General features: G+C 46.7%; 1 pseudogene; it reads right to left on the bottom strand.

The window, feature by feature from the left end:
- Nucleotides 1-7,474: 7,474 nt before the first annotated feature.
- On the bottom strand, nt 7,475-8,547 carry LOC100599544 (annotated as a pseudogene).
- Between the last annotated feature and the right edge of the window lie 446 nt (nt 8,548-8,993).

The following is an 8,993-nucleotide window of genomic DNA, read 5'->3' as shown; positions in this document are numbered from 1 at the left end:
TTGACTGCTTAGGAAAGTGGCAAATTTGAAGGCAAGGGGCCAGCAACTGTGTGTCAGGGTTAGCAGCCCCTGGGGAGCCCACTGAAGGCCCTGAGGGGTGGTGAAGCCCCTGGAATTCTGTACAAAATATTATGTGCATGGCTTTTTTTTTTCTTTTTCTTAAGCCAGAGGTCTTCTGGTTTCCTCAGAAACAACTGGTCCAGAACCTTTATTTTCAGTTGAGGAAACCGAGGCCCAGAGAGGGCAGGGACTTCTCTCAGTAACTCAGCTGGTGAGTAGCAGAGCCAGGCCTAGCTCTGCTCCTGACTCCAAGTCCTGTACTATGGCCTGCCAGCAGTGGTCACAGGCACATGGCCAGGGTACCTCTGCATTGCCGGGGAGTAGGAACAAGATCACCAGGGTCTCCAGCGCTGGAAATCACTGAGCTGCCTGACCTGTGAGCATGGCCACAGCTCTGCCCAGGGCCCAAAACTGGCCACCTCAGACTTCAGTGAGCAGAAGAAGGGGGTCAGTTCAGGACAGGGGAGCACCTTGCTGATGGAATTCTTACCCCCTATTTCCTGCCCCTTCACCTTCCCCTCCTCTGACAGTCTCTAATGTCTCACTTCTTTTCTTCTGCATCTTTCTGGTGGCCCCAGTGGTGGTTTCCATGACAATGTTCTCACTGGTCTGCAGCAAAATGAAAACAATAAGGATAATGTAATAGTGTTTTTGTTAAAGGTAAATGTATTCAATTTATTATTATTAAAAAAAAATTTTTTTTTGAGGTGTCACCCAGGCTGTAGTGCAGTGGCGCAATCTCGGCTCACTGCAGCCTTCGCCTCCTGGGCTCAAGCAAGTCTCCTGCCTCAGCCCCCCTCCAAGTAGCTGGGAATACAGGCGCGCACCACCATGCCCGGCTAATTTTTGTATTTTTAGTAGAGGTAGCGTCTCAACATATTGCCCAGGCAGGGAAATGTATTTAATTTAAAAAGTGATTATTTATGCTGAAATTATGTCTTTTCTACTTCTTTGGTGTTAAAATGTGCTTTTATGAAATAATGGCCATCAGGGGTTCAAGACCAACCTGGCAACAAAGTGAGACCTCTGTCTTTACAAAAAATAAAAAAATTAGCTGGGCATGGTGGGATCTGCCTATGGTCCCAAATACATGGGAGGCTGAGGTGAGAGGATCTCGAGCCTGTGAGGTTGAGGCTACAGTCAGCCATGCCACTGCACTCCAGTCTGGGTGACAGAGATAGACTGTCTCAAAAAAGTAATAATAATTAAAATAAATAAAATGGTGATGGTATTTGGAGGTAAAAAAAATAAAATATTTAAAAATATATTTTAAAAAAGCAATAATAGCCACGATACAGTAGTAGTTTTGTTTCATTGTTCATGTTCTTTTTTGGCATATATATATATATATATATTTTTTTTTTTTTTTTTGAGACCGAGTCTTGCGCTGTCACCCAGACTGGAGTGCAGTGGTGCCATCTTGGCCCACTGCAACCTCTGCCTCCCAGGTTCAAGCAATTCTCCTGCCTCAGCCTCCCGAGTAGCTGGGATTACAGGCGCCCGCCACCACGCCCGGCTAATTTTTTTTGTATTTTTTTTAGTAGAGACAGGGTTTCACCATGTTGGCCAGGCTGGTCTTGAACCCCTGACCTTAGGTGATCCACCACCCTCCCAAAGTGCTGGGATTACAGGCTTGAGCCACCGAAACTGGCTTTTGGCCAATATATTAAATATATGTGCACAAATTCTGTTAGTCCTGAAAATTTTTTGGAACTCTTATCAGTCTTTGAAATCCAAAATAAAATTCTGGGGAAAACTGACCTCATGAAAATTGCGCATTACTGAAGACCTTCCTGAAGGAACTCTAAAAGTAATCTGGGGAGAGTGAGGAACGGGTGGGTGCCCTAAGAGTTTGAAATGCAAAGATAGATCAGCAAAGCCTTCCTAGAGAAGAGGACCAGAGTGGGAAGTGTTTGGAGGTGAGGAGGTGGAGGCCTCAAGCTTCTATGTCCCGGACCCTGGCAGGAGAGGGCCATGCTGTTTTGCTAAGCCTTGAAGGGGGACTGGGATTTGGCAAGCAGAGACTAAGGGTTTCCAACCAGGGGTACAGAGTGGGCAAAGGTTTGGAAGTGACAGTAAGTAGCTGTGGGTAGAACAGCAAGGAGATGGTGTCTTCTTGTTGGGGATACAGATTGGAGATGGGGCGGTCAGCACGCCAGGGAACTTGAGGGTCTGTGAGAATAGCCCCCGTTGAGGTGGCTCCTCGGTGGAAAGCTTGGCTGGTGGTGGCAGTGCTAGAGTCAGAGCAGGGGGACCTGAGCCATTGAGCCAGGGGTGCCGGGTGAGGGTGGGGTTGCCCTGCTCTGTCTGTGAGGACAGGAGGGTCTCTGGAAGGAGAGGCCCAGCATGCCTGAGGGAGATCAGCTCTTTCCCAGCTTCTAGTCACCCCACCCACACAACGTACTCTGAACCAGGGGCAGGGCTCAGAACACACGCTTCTCATTTGATTTCTTCCTGGGACAGGCTGACCCTGCTGAGAGGCTATCAGCTCAGCTTGGGAGAAAGACAGGCCTGGAGGGAGAGGAGGGAGCTGACCTGCCGCCTCCTCCTGGACTGGGCTGGCCTTTTGACCCTAGGGCTTTGGCCTGAAGGACAGAGTAGGCGGTGTTGTCTGGCGGCCAGGTGTGCTGCCCCATTGCTTTCACCCATGGGAGGGGACTGAGCTTTTCCAAGCAGCTTAGCCTATGACAGGGGCCTTCCTCAGAGGGGCCAAGGAGGGCTCCCTACAACCTCTGTGTTCAGGCAAAGTGTTCATGCACAGAGAGGTCTCCAGAGGGGACATAGCAGGGGAATGCCCCATGCTGCCACCCTGCCCACACCACCTGTGCGTAGGGTGCATTTGTAGACTCGCTGGCACTAGAGCCCCCTCCTCCCACTCGGTGAGGCTGAGCCACATTTGTGCCTAGTTGCCTTGGCAGTGAGGGCCCCTTGCTTACCTCAAGGAGCCATGAGGGAATCACAACTCCTGAAGCTGCAAGTGAAAGAATTCAAGCCAAAGTATGTAATTTTAACAACAAAAAGCGAAAGAAACAGTATTGGGTCTGTCGCCAGGCTGGCCTCAGGGCTCCAAAGAGGAACCACCGACAGGTGTCTCTCTCTTCGGCTTCAGCCTTCAGGCAGCCTCATTTCCTCTCAGGGAGGAAGACTGCCTCTCTGTGGGGGGCAGCAGGGAGCTGTACACAGCTCTATGCACCTCCCTTCAGCACCCATCTAGAAATTCCTAGAAGGCCGAGGGGACTAGGGACCAGAACCTCATGGAAACTGAACAGGGCAGCTCCCCAAAGGCAGGGAGATAGGGGGTTGCTGTCTCCTGAGGAATAGGACATGGATGCTGAGTGGGCAGAATTATAGGTGCCCATAACATCCCAAGTTGCCATACACGGAGGATTGCTCTGCTTAAGACCATACCTGGGCTGGGCGCGGTGGCTCACGCCTGTAATCCCAGAACTTTGGGAGGCCGAGGCGGGCGGATGATGATGAGGTCAGGAGATCGAGACCATCCTGGCTAACACGGTGAAACCTCCGTCTCTACTAAAAATACAAAAAATTTGCCGGGCGTGGTGGCGGGCGCTTGTAGTCCCAGCTACTTGGGAGGCTGAGGCAGGAGAATGGCATGAACCTGGAAGGCGGAGCTTGCAGTGAGCCGAGATCGCGCCACTGCACTCCAGCCTGGGCAACAAAGTGAGACTCCGTCTCAAAAAAAAAAAAAAAAAAGATATCATACCTGGATTCAGGAACAGCTCCCTGAGGCAGGAAGGAGTCATGGACAGTATACTTTAGCCAAGGGTAACACTGTAGGAAGGGTCCTTGGAAACTTGTTCCCCCCACCACCCCCAAGAAGCCTAAGCTACATTCTATAGAGCAATGGATCTCAATCACTTTTTTTGACTACAACCCATGGTAAAGGTACATTTTACACAGGTATTCAGACAACTAGTAGCTCCAATTAGTTGGTGCCTGTGTTATGCTGGTTTGATGACCACCACTGCAAACTTGTGTGCTCGTGCATATATACAATGTGTAGGTGTGTGTATGGAACTAAAGTTTCACAGAACAATACTTACATTTACCATATGTGATCTTATCTGAGATTTTCTATTCTTTCCTATTTCATCTTTTAAAAGTGCTGGTTAGCGGCCAGGCGTGGTGGTTCATGCCCAAAACTTTGGGAGGCTGAGGCAGGCGGATCACGAGGTCAGGAGTTCGAGACCAGCCTGACCAACATGATGAAACCCCGTCTCTACTAAAAATACAAAAATTAGCCAGGCGTGGTGGCACGCGCCTGTAACCCCAGCTACTCAGGAGGTTGAGGCAGGAGAATCGCTTGAACCCGGGAGGCAGAGGTTGCAGTGAGCCGAGATCGCACCACTGCACTCCAGCCTGGATGACAGAGTGAGATTCCATCTCAAAAAAAAAAAAAAAAAGAAAAAAAAAGCTGGTTAGGATGCACCAAATTGGTTTCATTGTCCACTTACAATCCATCAATTGCTCTACCATTCTGTTGAGTCCACTAGGTTCGTCTGTCCAACTCACTGTATACATCTTGGTGGTCTCCATTCCATTTACCTATTCATTCATCATTCATTCATGTATTCAACAAACGTTTAGTGATACCTATCATATGTCAGGTATCTTATCAGAGCTCAGTTGCAGATAACAGATGCTACCATACTTATTTTAAGCAGAAAGGAATGTAATACAGATAATTGAGGGCTGACGAAGACATTGAAATAACTGGAAGGGTGGAAACCAGACTGAGCCTCCAGGAATGACTTAAAAAACAAAACAAAAGAACCCTGCAGAACTGAGCTACCAGGGGAGCTACTACCCCTGCCACCATCAGGCAGGTGAGGAGGTAGGTAGTCGTCACTGCAGCTGTAGTCTCAGGAACACACACCTTAGCTGTGATATCGGGTTCAGGAAGCTGCCATGAAAGATTATTGCCTGCCAGGTGCAGTGGCTCACACCTGTAATCCCAGCACTTTGGGAGGCCAAGGTGGGAAGATCGCTTGAGCTCAGGAGTTCAAGACCAGCCTGGGCAACATAGCAAGGCCTGGTCTCCACAAAAAATTTTTTAAAAATTAGTCCAGCATGGTGGTGCACCTGTAGTCCCAGCTACTTGGGAGGTAGAGGTGGGAAGATCATTTGAGTCTGGGAGATTGAGGCTGTAGTGAACTATGATTGCATCACTGCACTCCAGCAAAACTATTGCCTGTAGGCAGGTGTGGTGGCTCACGCCTGTAATATTGGCACTTTGGGAGGCCAAGGCAGGAGGGTTGCTTGAGGCCAGGAGTTTGAGACCAGCCTGTGCAACATAGTGATATCCTTGTCTCTACAAAAAAAAAAAAATTAGCTGGGTGTGGTGGTGTGCACCTTATAGTCCCAGCTACTCAGGAGGCTGAGGTGGGAGGATCACTTAAAGCTAGGAGTTTGGGGTTACAGTGAGCTATGATCACCACACTCCAGCCTGGGCAACACCCTGTCTCCAAAAAAAAAAAAAAAAAAAAAGGATTGCCGGTGTCTTCCCTAGCCAAAACAAAACAAAAAAAGTGTGCTTCCCACAAATGCCACTGCCCTCCCTTACCTCCATGAAGATTAGGCTTTAGGCAGTGCATGTGATCAGCAATCACACCTAGGTCTACCACTCTAGTGTTTAGCTTTCCTGCCCTGCAGTGCAGGAAGGGACACCAGAAGGAGATGAAAGAAAAGCTGAACAAGCCATGCTACAGCAGCCACTATAGGGAAAAGTGCCTGGAGGTGGCACAGGTTACCTGGAGAGGGTGAAGTTAGTTTTCTACTTCCTATTTGAAATCTTTTCGTTTTTTACAGCTGCAAATCACTTTTTTTTTTCTTATTGAGACAGGGTCTCACTCTGTTGCCCAGGCTGGAGTGCAGTGGCATGATCATAACTTACTGCAGCCTTGGCCTTCTGGGCTCAAATGATCCTCCTTCCTCAGCCTCCCAAGGCTAGGACTATAAGTGCACGTCACCACACCTGGCTTTTTCTTTTTTTTAAGCCTTTTAAAGATTATTTGTCTTTCAGTGCTTCAACATGATGCCAAAACAATAATTTACTGAATACAAATAGCAAGGAAAGGAATCAAACATTTATAAGATATATTTATTATTTTTCTGACCAAAGTGCAATGATTTTTAAATTTTTTTAAACAACTATAAAAAAAGTATTCGAGAAAATAAAATACAAATGGGAAATTTAACTAGATTACTTCTTCTAATTAATTCTAACCTTGTATTTGGTCTAGAAAACAAACAAAAAATCATTTGAAATGTTACTAAAATGCTAACTGAATCATTTTAGCATAAATCTAGCCACATGCATTTCAAGGTTCCACTGCTAGGAATTTTTTTTTTTTTTTTTTTTTTTTTTTTTTTTTTTTTTTAGACGAGTCTTGCTCTGTCCCCAGCTGGAGTGCATGGCGATCTCGTACTGCAAGCTCCGCTCCGGGTTCACCATTCTCCTCAGCCTCCGATAGCTGGACTACAGGCCGCCACGCCGGCTAATTTTTTGTTTTTAGTAGAGACGGTTTCCCTGTTAGCCAGATGGTCTGATCTCCTGACCTCGTGATCTGCCCACCTCGGCCTCCCAAAGTGCTGGGATTACAGCTTGAGCCACCGCCCCCCACTGCTAGGAATTTTGTTAAGATCAGTTGAATCATGAATAACACCATATAATAGAGGTTGAGGAACACAAACATTAGATGTGATCCTTGCTCCATACCCTTAGATTATGTCAGAATAAAGCTGACAGTTCTGCCAGGCTCTGAACCCCTAGTGCCTCCAACCCAAACCTTGGAAGCAAAGAATATACCCTGTCATACAACATGGTACAAGTTGTAGTAAAACAAAGCCTATGTTTTCTTTTCTATAGGAAATGGTTAGTTATTTGATATATACTAAAACACTGCTAAGAATCCACTTTGAGTTTGTTTACTAAACACATTGTGCAAGAACTGACTCCACAAAAAGTTCCTTTGAAATCTGGTCCACAAATTCACTTAAGGTTGGAAATTTAAAACTTGCAAGAAAAGGAGGAAGTGGGTATCCCTAAATCCTAACATGTTGTAATTGCTAAAGGGACATACATACACGCATACTAAAAAGTTTTGCTCATAGAAGGCGCAAACTATAAAAGGGATAGTCTTTTTGAATTAAAAAAAAACTAGCTTGATATGCTTCTTTGTTTAGTAAGCACCATAACTAAGATGAAGTTATGTCTCTTAATTAACTCTCTCCTGTGACAAAAAAAAAGTACATAAAAAATCTCTTACCTATACTTTCCAGCCACTAACTGAGATGTAGTTTGAAAGATTAAAATTGCCTTAAAAAGGGGTTGCGATAGCAGCTATCAAAGCAATATTCAAACAAGATTTCAAGGATGCTTTCAGGTTTCAAATTAGTTTTTCTCGTCAAAAATCTTCACAACTTCAAAACCTTAATCAACAGATTGAGAAGCATTTATTTTTTTGACTTTCCCCATTTCTTTATATAAGTCAATAATTGGCTTTGTTGGCTGAAGATGGGTCTCAATTCTCTTTCCCAAGCTTTCTCTATTGTCATCACTCCTACTGCTACTCCTTCCTCTCTCAGGACATCATTCAATACAGATCTTATTATTACATTAAAAAAAACACACACACACACACAGAATGAAAGATACATCTATCTGCCTTCCCATCCAACCTTGTTTTTTTTTTTTGAGACGGAGCCTCGCTCTTGTTACCCAGGCTGGAGTGCAGTGGCATGATCTTGGCTCTCTGCAACCTCCACCTCCCGGGTTCAAGCGATTCTCCTGCCTCAGCCTCCCCAGTAGCTGGGATTACAGGCACGCCCCATCACGCCTGGCTAATTTTTTGTATTTTTAGTAGAGATGGGGTTTCACCGTGTTAGCCAGGCTGGTGGTGAACTCCTGACCTCAGGCGATCCACCCGCCTTGGCCTCCCAAAGTGCTGGGATTACAGGCGTGAGCTACCGCGCCCGGCCCATTGTTCCAACCTTGAAGGTTGTCTTGATTTCTTGGAAACCCATCGATCAAGGATGTACTCTTTTGAGCATTGACAGCCATTGTCTGATCCATTTCCCTCTTTAATAAACTGATGGTTATCTCCACTGGTCCCATGTTTCCTTCTTTAATGTAATTTTCAGTGAGTTCACCATAGTGTGAATCTGGGCTCTTCCTTTCATCATGAAGTAACTCTCCTGCAGAAAGGTGTGTGTAGCCATCTTTCTCAAGGATGCCAGCGCGCCAGGCCCGCCATGGACAAACACGACCAGCGGCTTCGTGAGACTGGGAGGGCAGCGAAGAATCGGCCGGCAGGTCTGCAGCGGGAAGCTAAGGCCCAGGACGTGGAGCAGCGGCTCAGGCAGCGGCTCAGCCTGCACCGCACCTTGGAGCTCAGAGGGCTGACAGCGGCCCGCGCGGCGTGTGGCGGGGAGGCGGCGTGGGAAAGGGGCGGGCTGCCAGGGCATCTGCGCCGCGGTCGGAAGGGAGCTTCTTATTTTTTTAATTTATTTTATTTTATTTTATTTTATTTTTTTGTACAGATGGGACATGTTGCACAAACTGGTCTTAAACTTTTTTATTTATTTATTTATTTTTTTAATTTGAGACAGTCTGGCTCTGTCGCCCAGGCTGGAGTGCAGTGGCGCGATTTCGGGTCACTGCAACCTCTGCCTCCTGGGTTCAAGAGATTCTCCTGCCCCAGCCTCCTGAGTAGCTGAGATTACAGGCGCCTGCCACCACGCCAGGCTAATTTTTGTATTTTTAGTAGAGACGGAGTTTCACCATGTTGGCCAGGCTGGTCTCAAACTCCTGACCTCAGGTGATCAGCCTACCTCGGCCTCGCAAAGTGCTGGTAATATAGGAGTTATTAAGAAACTATTTTAGGCAGATAGTAAGGGAAAGGAGTCCTCAG

The sequence above is a fragment of the Nomascus leucogenys genome, chromosome 22a, assembly GCF_006542625.1.
Source record: "Nomascus leucogenys isolate Asia chromosome 22a, Asia_NLE_v1, whole genome shotgun sequence".
Classification (NCBI taxonomy): Eukaryota; Metazoa; Chordata; class Mammalia; order Primates; family Hylobatidae; genus Nomascus; species Nomascus leucogenys.
Note: the sequence above shows the minus strand (reverse complement) of the source record. Positions and strands in the feature narration are given on the sequence as shown.